At 38.6% G+C, this 14904-nt stretch overlaps 1 long non-coding RNA gene across 1 annotated transcript; it reads right to left on the reverse strand.

The window, feature by feature from the left end:
* Positions 1–1458: 1458 nt before the first annotated feature.
* LOC142827814 (uncharacterized) lies at positions 1459–8447 on the reverse strand. Its single transcript, XR_012902570.1, has 3 exons — positions 8225–8447; positions 4393–4511; positions 1459–2599 (listed from the first exon to the last, which is right to left on the reverse strand). It is a non-coding gene; the product is annotated as an uncharacterized LOC142827814 (long non-coding RNA).
* Between the last annotated feature and the right edge of the window lie 6457 nt (positions 8448–14904).

Consider the following 14904-nt stretch of genomic DNA (forward strand, 5'->3'; position numbering starts at 1 on the left):
TCCTTCAGCTTCCCTTATTCCTTTTGAAAGCAGGTTTATTGGTTGATGTGTCTTAACTAGACTGCTAATTTCAACCCTAGAAGTTAGACAGCAGCATCTTTGATCTTCCTCTATAGTCCAGACGTACCCTGATCTCTCTTTGGAGAGACTGAAATGGGGAGAGGGAAAGAATTGCTTACTTTCCTTTGCTTCTAGGCTCTTTCTTGCAGTCTCCTACCACCTGGGGACAGCTAACCTGTCACAGATTTACATCTGGATTTGGAATCAATGCTCTCTGTTTTTTCCAAACAGCTCAGTAGCTGCTTGTTGCAAGAGAGTGGGCATTTTCTTTTAATGGTGATCTTTTCCACAGAGGTCAATAACTCCCCAGAATACTCATTTACCTAACATTTTTACTGTTACATAAGCCCCTGAACATCACTGAATCAAATTTAATTTCCAGGCACACACTCTCTAGACTTCACAAAAATTAATACACTCTCTCACTGGGCCAGATACAGCCACATTTACTCCAGCTGAATAATAATCTCTTCTGTGGATTGTCTCATTATATGTTGTTTGAGGTGGGTAAGGATGACAGAATTGGGCCCCAATCTTTGATGCCGCTTGGGATAAATTGACGCCTCACTGAAATATCAGGAGGAGGAAGCTTGGTACACAGTCAGAACATTAATGTAAACTCTCAGTTACATTAGAGTAAATGTAGAAGAATTCTACTAGCTTAAGTGATTTTAAATATAGATGACTAAAAGCAGACCCCAAATTGTATTTGTGCTGAAGAGTAATTAGAGAGACCAGGTGGGTGAGGTGATATCTTTTGGACCACTTCTGTCAATAAAAAGGTACAAGATTTTGAGCTTACAGAGAGCTCTTTTTCAGGCCTGTGCAAGCCTGAGAGCTTCTCTCTCTCAGACAACAGAAGTTGGTCTAAAAAAAATATTACCTCAATCGCTTGGTCTTTTTAAGAACTTGGGACCAACATGGCTACTATAATATTTCATTGAAGGGGCACTAGGGCTATGTCTAAACTGCAAGCCTCTTTCGAAAGAGAGCGTCTAGACTGCACGCGGAATTTCGAAAAAGCAAGCCGCTTTTTCGAAAGAAAGCACCCAGTGAGTCTGGATGCTCTCTTTCTAAAAAGCCTGTTTGCTATCAAGAACGCCTTCTTTCGAAAGAGCACTTTCGAAAGAAGGCGTTCTTCCTCATGGAATTAGGTTTACCACCGTCGAAAGAAAAGCCGCATTCTTTCGATTTAATTTCGAAAGAACGCGGCTGCAGTCTAGACGCAGGTGAAGTGTTTTCGGGAAAAGGCTACTTTTCCCGAAAAAACCTCTGAGTCTGGACACAGCCTAGGTAAAACACACAAGGTGTATCTTTGTAGATGACTTGATCATCATTTGTCAGTATGCGGACTTTCAGACTACACTGTTGGCACATAACACATAGTCACAATGCAAATAACAATAGCAATATCTTTATTACAATGCTATAGCTACATTAAAATTTCCAAGAGCAATGACTATTCTTGATTGATTTCTCCTCAAAGATTTATTTAAATACTGCACACAATTTGAAAAAGTTATAGAGTTAATAACTGGGAAGTTTGGCTATTATTTTGCAGTGTTCTTGTTAATCACTTTCATTGCATCCCATCTTATTGCTTCTTCCAGCAATACATCATAATCCTGTGTTTGTGGTGTCAGTAGTCTGTTGCTACAAAAGGACTGAGATGTTCTAAATTCCTCATTATGAGCTGACAATAGAATAAACTGCTGAGAGAAAATAGTTTAGGAGAGAGCAAGTGTTTTTATAACATAAATACCTATAGTAATAAGTAAAGATGAATAAGTAAAGAAATATTCTTATTGTCTGATGTATTGGAAAATGCTTTTAGTCTGATGGTAGTTACTGATTAATTTGGATATTAGGCAAGCACAGTTCCAATAGGTTAGAGTAATCATTCACTTTTCAGCATGTGGATTTTAGAAACTGCAATGTGCATTAAAATATTTGAGTCATCTACTGTTAGCATCATTTGCTCTATAAAAGTTATAGAGAAAGCAACCCAGGGTACATTGAGACAGGGACAAAAAGCCCACTGCTGGCATGGGTCAGTTCATTCAGGCTTGTGGAACTGGAGTTGAAACTTGTTCTGCAGACGTTTGGACTCAAGCTGGAGCCCATGAGGGTCCCAGAGCTCAGGCATCAGTCCAAACATCTAACTAGAGATTTATAGTCCCTCCGCCTGAGCCCCGTGAGCTTGAGTCAGCTGCCCTGGACCACTCCCAGCTAGGCTGTGGGTCTTTTATCCCAGTGTAGATATATTCAGAAAAACACACATTTTCTTAGGTGGCCATAAAAATGTGCATGTATATTTATGCCACGGCAGATTTCTATGCATGTCACCCATGACTGGACATGCATGGATGTGGGAAAACATAAGAAAAAGTACATGTTTACACGTGTGCTTTTGAACAGTTAGGTCGGAATGTTTGGTGGTGTCCGTATTCTGAAATTCACAACCTCGATTGATTCTTTATGTGAATAATTTTGTACTGGTAATCTTCTATGTCCATGTACTGCAAAAGCCACAGGAAGCCTGCAAAACAAGGGATTTAGTTAATGACAAGCAAAGTTTCGATCAATACCAGCAAGCTAAGACTTAAGTTAAATAGGTTTAAGATATATTACACTGAGTTTTTGAAAGTGTGATATATTCTCTCACTGAACAGTTTCCCAAGACTTGACAAGAGATGGAGTCTTATGTGAGCCACCTCTATGGATCAAGGTGGTCTAGAAGTGGGTTATATTTGCAAAGGAGAGGAAGTGGAAAAAAAATCAAATTTTCTAATCTCTATTAGTAGATGAGGTTTAAAAATATGTTTTAAAGGCGAGAGCTGCCCCATTTCCTCAGCTGAATATATATTTAGCACTCTAGTTCAATCTGCAATACAGGCAGTCCCCAGGTTACGTACAAGATAGGGACTGTAGGTTTGTTCTTAAGTTGAATTTGTATGTAAGTCGGAACTGGTACATCTTGTAGGGGAAACTCTAGCCAAACATTTCTCCAGAGCTCAGTTTTATTCTCCCACACCTCACTTCCCTCAGTCCTTTATTCTCAAGCTAAGGTTTCTGATGAGAAAAGCTGCTCCGCGTCTCCCTAGTCTGCTGGCGGGGGCGCTAGCTTCGCGTCTCCCTGGTCTGCTGGGGGGAAGCAGCTAGTGCGGGGTTGCCTCACCCCGTTTGTAAGTAGGGATCCGATGTAAGTCGGATCCATGTAACCCGGGGACTGCCTGTATATACAAATAAACTACTCTGTAGCCAAAAGAAAGGGAACTTTCTATTTGAAGATCAAACTTGCAGAGAACAAAAAGGTAATTTCTATTCAAGCTACTTATTTCTTAGAGATACTCTGAAGTAAAGTGAAGAGGGTTAACCAGGAATTTATGTTATTAAAAATAAAATGGGATCATCAAATTTTCATTCATCCCTATTGAAAAACTGTATAAACAAAAAAAATTTAAAAGTGGCTTGCAAAACAAATAGCTTTCAAACACTTTCATTCCCATATAGGAGTTAATCTGAGAATTGTACATAGTAAACAAAGTCAGACAACTTAGAGGGTCAGAGTTTCAGCTGGTGTAAATCAAGCTCCATTGAAGTCATTGGAGCCATGTTTATTTAGGCCAACTAAAGATCTGGTCTATAAAGTTTTCACTTTCAAAACACAGCACTTTTTCCTTTTTAGAAATCTAATCTCCTTGCCTTTGATGAAGCAACGTGGAAAACTCAATGACACCCAAAAGCTTTTATTCCCTCAAAACTGAATATACACCACAGCATTTGTAATGTTTTGACAAAATTGAAAATATTTTTATGATCAGATAGCATAACAATATTGTGCTCATGTTACTTGTTTGGGAATAAAAACATCAGTTATTTCACAAGACACATGTTAGTGGTTAAAATAATGGTCTTTGAACTTCTACAATCTTTATACATATATTAAAATGAACATATGCAACTGCTTATGCATTACAGCTTAGAAAAATGTTTTTATAACCTCATTAACAGAGCTATAATCTCAATTTTAATTTCATTTTACTATAGTTTCATCAGATTTTATGAAGATAGACAGTATCTTACTGTAACTTTGCAGCAAGTAATATATATTTTCATGGACGTTGGACACAGAGAATTTTTGGATTTCTATAGCTCAGCAATCCCTTTGCATCATGGCAGAGCTGATTTCATTATCCTTTAAACATCTCTAACATATACATGCCGAATCTAACCTTATATATCTTCAGGGATACAAATTTCACAACCTTCCTGGGTATTTTACTGTTTTCTAATTATCCTCTTTAAAGTTTTACATTAGGCTCAACCTACCCTTTCCCTGCTGTAATTTCAGGTAATTTCTTGGTCTGTCTTCTTTAATGATGGCCCAGTTTAATTCTTATTTCTCTGCTACCGAAGTCTTATTTTTTATTTTGGCTGCAATTTCCAGCCTGTTGAAATATATGAAGTGATGAAGTGTGGGGCTGAAAGGATTGAGGCATACAGACATGAATTATTGAAACTGGTTGACTGTACAACAAATGGATGCAGTCAAAAGCAAATCCATCACTAGCCTTTTCAACTTTTTTTATAGGCTCATAGAAGATTTCCCATGTTGGTAGCACCATGAATGAACTTGGCCCCAGAGGAACAAGTACATTTTCTTAAACAGTTGCCTAAATCATCTGAAATTAACCCCAACACTGTTACTTTGCCTTATTTAAACATATCTCTTTTTTAAATACAGTGCAGGGTGTTTTGTTGTTGTTGTTGCTTTAGTTCGGATGTCAGGGTCGAGGCCACTATAGCTATACAATATTACAAACCTAGGCTCAGATTTAGATTTGCATCCTAATCCTACTACGCCAAATCTTTTCTGATTTGTGAGCAAGGTCTCAAGAGTCTTATGACCCAGGTGAGCAGGACTCAGACCCAGCAGGCCTTGTTGTTTTGCACTGTGGATGCAGGTCAGGTATGGAGGGCAGGTTTCAGGGTTGGGGGTACAGCCACAGCACTTAGCATTGAAAAGATTCTAGGTAGCTAGGTACAATTTGCCAAAGTTAAACGGCCTCCCCCTTAGACAATCTAGATTATGGTAGGGGCTGTTCTTGCCATGGCAGCAGGGCAGAATCAGGAGGGTACAAAAATGATTTTAAACCATTATGCTGAGTCTCTTTACATAAAAAATAAAGAAGGTCTCTTTGAGGTGCAGCCCAAATTTTCAGCATGGAGGGTAGTGATCTCATTTCACTTTGGATGCCCTTTGTACAATGGTCTTACTGAATTAAGTGACTCCAATTACTAGTGAAAGCTCAGATATTGCTTCAGGGATGTGTAGTGACCTGCAACTGTTAGCAAGAACATCTCATCTAACCCCATCTAACAGGATGAATAAAAACTGGAGCTAGCCTGGAATTGGAATTTTCAGTCTGTGGGAAATTTGGACATACTGAAAAAAAGAAAAGATTCCAAATCAGAACACAAAAGCCAAAATCTCCTCCACAATAAATTTTGTTTCCTATTTTTATTTTGTATCATTTGGGACATTTCACGTTCCCAGCGTAATTTTATCTATACTTGTTATTTATTTTATTCTGTTATAACATAAACAATAAGCCTTGAAATTAAACATAAAGAATGTTCCATTCCCATAAAGTTGAAATGCCTTGTTTTTATTTTTTTCTAAATGGTATTTTGTCAGAATTGATATTCTACAGTGTTTTGAGATTTAAAAAATGGCATTTTCTGATGCAAAATTGCTGATAGGAGAATTTCCACAAACTCTACTCATAAGAAGAGAGACAGCTGCTAAGAATATAGGTCTGGTGCTATGTAAGATTTAATGAGAACAGTTTAAATGGCACACAAATGAACATGAATAAATTTTAGTCTCTGAAGCACAGGTATAACTATCTGTATTTGAGAGGCAGTACTGAGTTAGTAGGCATGTTTTGTCCAAGCTGAAGTTTCTGAGGGGTCTAAAAGGTATCCTTGATGCTGGAAACTGTAGTAAACTGACCTATGGTTAAAGGCATGGTAACGATGCTGAGTTGTAAATCGGAGAAGAAATCTTAGAGCATGTGTACACTAGGAAATTATTTTGAAATAACTTATTTCATAATAATAACTCCTGAAATAACTATTTCAAAATAGTGTGTCCACGCTACAGGGAAGCCTTGAAATTAGTCTGAGGTAAGCTCCCTGAATGTGGATGCACTACCTCAACTTAGAGCTCCAGGAAGCACTGTGGAATAATTACTTTGAATGATTCTGGGGAATAGTTATTTCAAAATAGCAGCAGTGGAGCCTCCGCACTACCACTATTTCTAAATAACTATTTTGAAGTAAGTATTATTCCTCATGCAAAGCAGGACCTACTATTTTGAAATAACCAGCCTATTATTTTGAAGTAATGGGCTTGGTAGTGTGGACACTCCACTTGTTATTTCAAAATAATGTAGTATAGTATAGACCAAGGTTTAATATCCTGTCCAGGCACAAAGGGGAAAAAGCATTTCTGGGTGTCATCACTAACTCGGAATCCAGGAACTTTCATAGGAATTCCAGATTATGAATTAAAAACAACCCCACAACCCTAACAAAAAAACCAAAAAAACCAACAACAACAAAAAAGGAAAAGCTAAAGACCACATTTTTTGGATGTGATTAATGGTTATGGGTACTTTCATTTTTGGGTTTACAATGTTGACACCGTAAAGGGGACTGTTTTTCAGAGGATAGATACTTCCCCAAAAAGGAGATAGTAAAATGTACTTGTCATTTTTGAATTTCTTGGCTAACATGATTGTTGTATATTTATAAAACCGAACACATCTGCTTAACTAAACAATCATCTAAAAGATCAGTTGTGGAAGAGGACTTTTTCATGCCTAACCTGGAATAAAGGAACAATAAAGAAGCCCAGCAATTGCTATTCATAATTTTGAATGCGAGTCATTACTCTTTGTTTTATTACTGGGAAAAGTTAGCTGAATGAAAGGTCTTTTTTTGTATTATTGCAAGTGAAAAGTAGCTTTTGTTCAGCTTACTTATGTTGCAAATGTTAGAGCAACATAATATTTACAAACTGTGGGACAGACAAAATGAAAAGAGCAGCCTGGCATGCATGTGTGAGAACAACTATTGTTGAATGGTTGGAAATGTAATAAACAATGAGCAACAATTACAGAAATGAACACTAATGAAAGAAGCAATACAGTCAGTTATTACAAAGATAGAGAACAATAGTTTTACAGGAGACATTAAATTCTATGTAAGTAGCTGAACTCAAACAAGACTGGATTTCAACATCTGCAAGACAATAAACTGATTTCTTCCATGTGGTTTTAATTTAAAAATGTTAGACAATATACAGTACCTGGTCAATCCTATGCTGGAAAAAAAGAACCCTCAGAAGATTGATCAGGAATAAAATCCAACTAATGTATTAAAATAAAAAACACCATTTCTTGCCCTTCTTTATGTTTTTCATTAGAAACTAAAACAAAAGGATCTTTTTTACAGACTCAAGCACACATTTGTACTGACACATTTTTAGGACTCCAGAACATTTTGAGATAAATTATTTAAATCCATATTTTAACACAAATCATACCATACAAATGCCCTACATTGACAAAATTCTAGCCCATTTAAATGTTCATGTTATCCTCATCAATGAGTTACTAAAGCCTAGGTATTCCCTTTTTCATTAACTTTTTCCTTCCTCTAATATTCAGAATAGAAATTCTAACTAATAAGCTTACTGTTCAATGGAGCTGCTTCTTTTATTTCATATTCTCTTTCTGCTAAATCATTCAGTTCTTCATATCCTCGTTATAAATATATGTATTCAACTTTTCTGCATGTAGCTTGTGGAAATGTATATTACTTGTAACTCTATCCTGAAAAATACATTATGGTTTCCCCATATGTGCCCTTGAATCCTGCTAGGTTTAGACTTTTGTAAAGCTGTAACTTTGTGCAAAGTTGTTTATGCATTTAAATCCAGCCATATTTATAGATATAAAATGATTTAGGAACATACTCTGCGTATTTTTACATATGTGCATATATCTACTGTTGTCTGAAAATTGTCTTCTGTGTCAAGCACCGTGCCTTGGCTGCCTGTTATTCTGCCAAAAGAACATTCAAAATACATTACCACGCAAGCCTCTTGGGACTGTTGTAGTGATTATTAAGGAGAGATCCCCCATACAGTTAATCCTGAAAGTTCTAGCAAAACATACAGCCGAATGTGCAAAATCTGTGCATTGGGTCAAATAAGCCACATAGGTTTTATGTGAAGCAAAGCAAGGTTAAGCATTAGCCATAGCCTTCCATACTGAGTAACAGCAAATTTTAAGCTTCAAGAACATTCTTTCACTCACATGCAAGATCACAGGTAAACAATGGCTGGGGTGATTGGAGAATTGGTGTGTCTGAGGAAATATAGACATAAGTATAACCTTGTCATAGGCTTATAAGGCATTTAGCCCCACATTCTCTTTAGACCAGAGATGGGGAACCTTTTTTTGCTGACCCACAGAAAAATCAGTCCAGGGCTGCATATAAGTGAGAAGTGGCTCCCTCATTGAAAAGGAGAAAGACACTCTCCACTTTCCCTCCCATACCAGAGTTTAGGGAGGCCCAGCCTAATAGATTTTGTGTGCTCCAACCCCACGGTGGAACAGTGGGAGGGCTGGAGAGCCAGCGCAGCCTCCCCAATGCTGGGCGGAGCCCTGAGCCTTGGGGGCCAGATCCAGGCATGCCAAGGGCCACAACTAGCCCCCAGGCCTGAAGTTCCCCACCTCTGCCCCTGAACTTGCTCAAGCATATAGAAACATCCAACAAAACTATGCTCTGTTGCACTTTGCAAATGTGTATGTATTTATTAACAGAGTTTTCATGGCCCTTAATTTCTTAGTGCCTCACAAACATTAATGTACTTATCCTTACAATGATCCTGTAAGATAAATTTGTCACTGAGTCTTAGGGGGTCACAGATGAGAATATGAGATTCAGGACAATATGCTGAGAAATAGGGGCAGATTCACCCCAATTTGGTGATCATCATATCATTTGAGGTACCACACCAGTTACAAAAGTCAACTTTGATCTCACCACGGTGGTTAACAAGAAGTCAAAAATTTTATCTTCCGTGGGCATCCCTACCCTTGTGTTCATACCCAGACACTAGACTTTTTGATGAGTAGTTAAATGAAAACTAATTTAATCAAAGGGCTCTTCTGATCTCAAGAGACCAGTCACATAGCTAAGTCAATATGTAACACAGATCTTACCCAATGGTCATACTTCTGCCGATACTTTAGTAGTCAAATCTTAAGGTTTATTCATAAGAAAAAAGACATTGAGAGTTAAAATGGTTAAGGACATCATATACACGCAAGTGAGTTTGAAGTTTTCATATAATTTTTCAAGCAGTGATGGAGTAAACTGCTAGTTTGTAAAAGTCTTTCAGGAAATTACCCAAACAGCTTGGGAGTCATAAGTCTTTGTTGAGAGCTTCCTTTCAGAAATCCAGTGCAGAGAAATAAAGCAGGAAATGAAGACAAAATGGAGAGGATCCCAATCTCTTATCCTCTTGACATGAATGGAATTTTGTTGTCCCTAACAAAACTTCCAACCTCAGTTGGGGTATGTCTAATCTACATCCCTCTGCTGACAGAGGGATGTAGATTAGGCACATCACTATTGCAAATGAAGCAGTGATTTAAATATCCTGCACTTCATTTGAATAGAAATGGCTGCTTCTTTTTGCCGACACGGCACTTTGCCAGCAAAAAGCAGCAGTATAGATGGGGATCGGTCGACAAGGAAAGCCTTTTCCGACTTATCCCTTATGCCTCACACAACGAGATTTACAGGATAGGTCGGAAAAGGCTTTCCTTGTCGACCGATCCCCATCTATACTGCTGCTTTTTCCCGGCAAAGTGCCGCATCGGCAAAAAGTGGCGGCCATTTCTATTCAAATGAAGTGCAGGATATTTAAATCCCCGCTTCATTTGCAATAGTAATGCACCTAATCTACATCCCTCTGTCGGCAGAGGGATGTAGTTTAGACACACCCTTTTGGGAAATTACAGGCACGAGACGGAGTCCAGGGTCACATGAGCAAGAGATTCCATCAGCTCTTAATGGTTTCACCGGGGAGTGGGCAACTTTGCTGCTGCTGCATCTTTCCATTGTCTTTCACAACACTATCCACAAACCAAGTGTAAGGTTCAGCCCCCTGACCTGCACAACAGTGATTTCAACTCTAGTGATCACTGAGCAGAAACAAGGACTCTTTTATCAGCTCTTGTCTCTCAACACTCAAGATGGACAGAGGAGGGTGTCAAATGGTATCTAGAATGTATTAAATAAGTTCCCACAACCAGACATGAGCACTTTTGCTTGGATTTGGCACTATTACACTCCACTTAGCATGTGAAGTTAAAATTAGGTGAACCCCTCAGGTCATATTAAGTACAGTTCTCTGACCCATTAGTCATACAATAATAGGAACGTTTCATTACCCCCTGCATCCAACACTAAAGTGAATTTCAACCCAGCTCATCAGTTTGGCAAAGCAGGTATGTCTGCTGATCATTTAGGCAAAGTAGAAATGTCTACACAAATACAGCCTGCTTCTGAAGTCTTTTCCCTCATTTTCTCAAGAAAGGGCCAGGGAGAGACCCTTCAGATTCTGCTTACATATAGCCTTCCTAAACATGTTTATAATTAAGGGTTTGTTCCTTAAGAGAACTTCCCTGTATCCTATGTAGCTCCCAATGGCTGGCTCAGCTAAAAGCAAATTAATACTTCTTTGTTTTCTGCTGACATGGCAATGAAGCAACACTGAAGCTCAAAAGTGAATACATACTTTCAAAACCCTCAAAGTGTTTCTGAAGAGGAACACAAAAAAGACAGTGACAAAAGACAAGCCACCCACAAGATTTGTTCAAACCTGACAGTTCATTAGCAGAAACCTGTTGTTGAGCAATAGAATAGGAACTGGCAAATAAATTAACTGACATTTAGGTTGGGAACTGAAAGAAAAAACGGGGTGAGAACCCAGACAAAAATAATGTTTAAGATTGACACAATACTCTCCCATGAGTACTATCAGCTCTAGGTCAGCGAAGGAAGTGCCTCATAGCCTTCATGATCAAGAAATTATTAATTAATTATGACCGCAAAATACGAGTAATTTTGGCTACAGGCACACTTTCTGAGAGTATATTCAGAAGCAGTGCAATTTATGAAAAAGCTAGAGCTAGTAGCTGGGCACACGACAAGACTAATGTCTGAAAAATGTCTGAAAAATATCTGGCTTGTAAAGAGGTACCAAGCTAAAACTCTCAATTCTATATTCTTCCAGTTAATCATAAGGGCTGAAGATACTGGAAACATGATTTATGGCATCCTAGTTCTCAGTAATGGAAGAATATTTAAGAATCAAGCACACTTCCCTGGAACAAATCAGGAATGACATTTACTGCTAAAAAGTGACCACATTTTGGTAACAGTGCCTCTGAACATGTGTCAGACCATATGTGTCAAAGCTTCTCAGTTCCCTTAAATGATGAAAACACATGTAGTTGAGTATCATTGACAGTATTCACCCATACTTGAATTATTCTTCAATGTTTCTGAAAATGATTTCTGAGATTCCTCTGCTATGATGAATGACTGACCTTGCTCTTAAAATCATATACCTCTATCCTCAACAAACAGCAAGCATCAGGCAGCTCTGGTCCCTAGGTATATGCCTACACTGCTCAAGTTTAGCAACCCTTATGTCTACTGTGCTAACCAGGGCTCAGACTCAAAGTTCCAAGACTTCAGAGTCAAATGGGTCCTACTGCTTTGACGTGTAGATGCCATTCTTCTTGATGTGTCCTGGGAGTCTGTCAGAAGTAGTTTACATTTCCATGGGCCAATTTCCTTAGTCTTCTCTATCCCAACAACCTCTATTCAAATCCACTGAAAACAGTAGCCACTCTCCTTCCCCTGGCTTATGGCAGCAGCTCAGGTCAGGGTTAACCTATTCACTTTTGAACACTGAGATGCAACACACTATTGGAGAGCCTTCTGAGTTTGCAATGGAGACTATGCAGAGTAAGGTTTTTGCAAACTGGTCATGGGAGCACAGCCAAATTTTGGAGAACCTCTGTGGCAAAAGCCAGTAAAACTGTGAATTTCAGCAAAAGCCCAGGCAATAACCACAAGTACCAGCAGATAGCTAAAAAGCTGGAAACTGCAGATTTTCTGGGATCAGTGCAGGGAGCATATTAAGAGGCTTAAGAGAAAGTACTAGAAGACTAGGAACAAGAACCACACATCGGGCATCATGCCAATGACATGCCTATATGATAAGGAATTTGACTGGGTGGAGGTAGTGTGCTCAGCATGGAGTCAACCATGCTTCATAACGATGTGCTCAGCTGGCCCCGAATCATGGAGAAGGTGGAGCAATACAATGTCTAAAGTTTAAGGAACTCTTTTGTGCAATGACAAATTGTTATGGATAGAGTCTCTCATGCCACAGAAGAGTTATGACTTTCATTATTTTAGGATGTTTTGCAGGGCCTGGGTGGGATCCCAGGAATAATTTCTGGAATACAATCTTCATAGTAATCCCAAAAAGGGCAAGTTTATTGAGATGGATGATTTTCCCTGCTCCTAAAATGTCCCAAACAAGGTGTGTTCTTCCTGTTCTAAATGATCATGTAGCATTGTTGCACAGATTCAAACAATTTGAATGATACATTGGATGAGACATGTCTTTTTGTATATGACTGGATTCAAATATCAACTGCTGTAACCTTTCACTAGCTCAACACTTTTGTGGACTGGTTTTGGTAGCATTTTTAGCTTATGACTATGCAATGTGCTAATACGTATATAGCAGGATTGTGCCTGTTTTTGTATTTGTGGCGGTGGATTCTCAGAACATCTTTAAAATTAGTGGTTTTTACTGTTTCTTTTATTCAGAACATTTTCTGAGTATTCCTTTTAATTCCATCAAAGTTTAGTGTGAGTTGAAATTCTGTTTCAAACACACCTATCCCCTATATAAATGTCTTTCAGCTTTAAAATTGTGTTTTAAAAATTCAATAATTCTTGGAGGTTGTTTAAAATTTAATTGTAATCACAAAGTATTATTTTCCTTTTTTTCTTTCCAATATATGGAGAAGGGACTCTTATCATTCTGAGTTTGGTGGAAAATTGCTTAATCATTGCCAGATAATAAATTAATTCCCAATCAGTAATATTTTATGCTCAAATCGCTTCTTATATTAGTAATCACATATAGTACCAAGAGACCTTATTATACTTTACATGCTATATACTATTATTCATATAACAATGGTAGATATTTGAAGGGTTCAATTTAGATAATATATACATTTCAAAAGTAGCTTATGCCACGTTAAGCAACAGAAGGACAACAAAAGTTCTCTCCTTTATGTGGAAATATGTCAGACGTAAAAATGTCTTTTGTAAAACATTTCCCAACCGTAAATGCTCTCTTTTACACTTTTTAAGAATGAAGATTTTAGGCTGCTTCTAAAAGAAATCAGTTTCAATAAAATTATTTCTAGAATTCTTTTGATCTGTAACTACTGAGATGATTAAAGTGTTCTCCCAGGCTATGTCTACACTGCGGGGGTTTTCTGGGATAGCTATGGTATCCCAGAAAAACCCCGCAGTGTCCAGGGAACACGTTTGCTCTTTTGCTTTTTCTTGCAGAAGAGCAAACACATTCTTTCAGGGAGCCCTGTATTCCTCGTTTTGAGGAATAAAGGCTCCTCTGAAAGAGGAGGCTTTTCCGCCATTTGGCCCCTGTCTGGACAGGGCCAAATGGTGGAAAAGCCTCTTCCTGATAAACAACTGGAAAAAGCTACACAATTTGCGTAGCTTTTCCGATAAAACCCAATAGTGTAGACCTAATCCCAGAGGGGGATTTTTGGGATAATTCTGTAAGACAGGGAATGACCTTTGTGTTCCAGCTAATGCAGAACCTGTTGTCTCTTCTGACTGTTCACTCTGTTAGAACCTATGTCTACCACCCACAAGCAGACAGGTTCGTAGAACATTTAAGGGAATAGTGTGAAAATTCATAACTACTGAGTATTGGAATTGGGACAAGATGTTATCCAGCTTGTTGTTCATGATCAGGGAATTCCTACAATCCTTTACAGGCATCTCACCTTCTGAATTGCTGAATGGGAACCAGTCCCTGGGATGTACAAGGACTTTAATAGGACTTAGTGTAATAAGAATATAAGAATGGCCATAATGAGTCAGAGCAATGGTCCATATAGCCTACTATGCTATCTTCTGACAGTGGCCAATCCCAGGTGGCCCAGAGGGAATGAACAGAACAGGTGATCTGGGATGTAGCAGGGTGCTCAGGGCTGGGGCAAGATGTTGGGGTATGGGAGGAGGCGAGGTGTGCAGGCTCCAGCCAGGCAGTGCTTACCTTGGCCAGTTATTGATCAGCAACTCAGCAGGGCTCCACATGTTGCCCCTGCTTGCAGGCACAGCCCCAGCAACTCCCACTGGCCTCAGTTCCCAGCCAATGGAAGTTGCAAAATCAGTGCTCAGAGATCCCCTGCCTCCTTCCCCTGTCTAGGGGTTGCAGGGACATGCCAGCTGCTCTCAGGAGCAGTTTGGGGCCAGGGCAGAAGCCTATTAAAGATTAATTTTAATCTAATTAAAGCATATTGTATTTTTTTGGTAACCTGTTGTTCATATCACCCATGCTCATTTTCTCTTAAACCCTTTATCTCCATTAATAATCTTACATTTGTTTTCATTAAAATATATTACAGT

The sequence above is a fragment of the Pelodiscus sinensis genome, chromosome 3, assembly GCF_049634645.1.
Source record: "Pelodiscus sinensis isolate JC-2024 chromosome 3, ASM4963464v1, whole genome shotgun sequence".
In the NCBI taxonomy this organism is placed as follows: Eukaryota; Metazoa; Chordata; order Testudines; family Trionychidae; genus Pelodiscus; species Pelodiscus sinensis.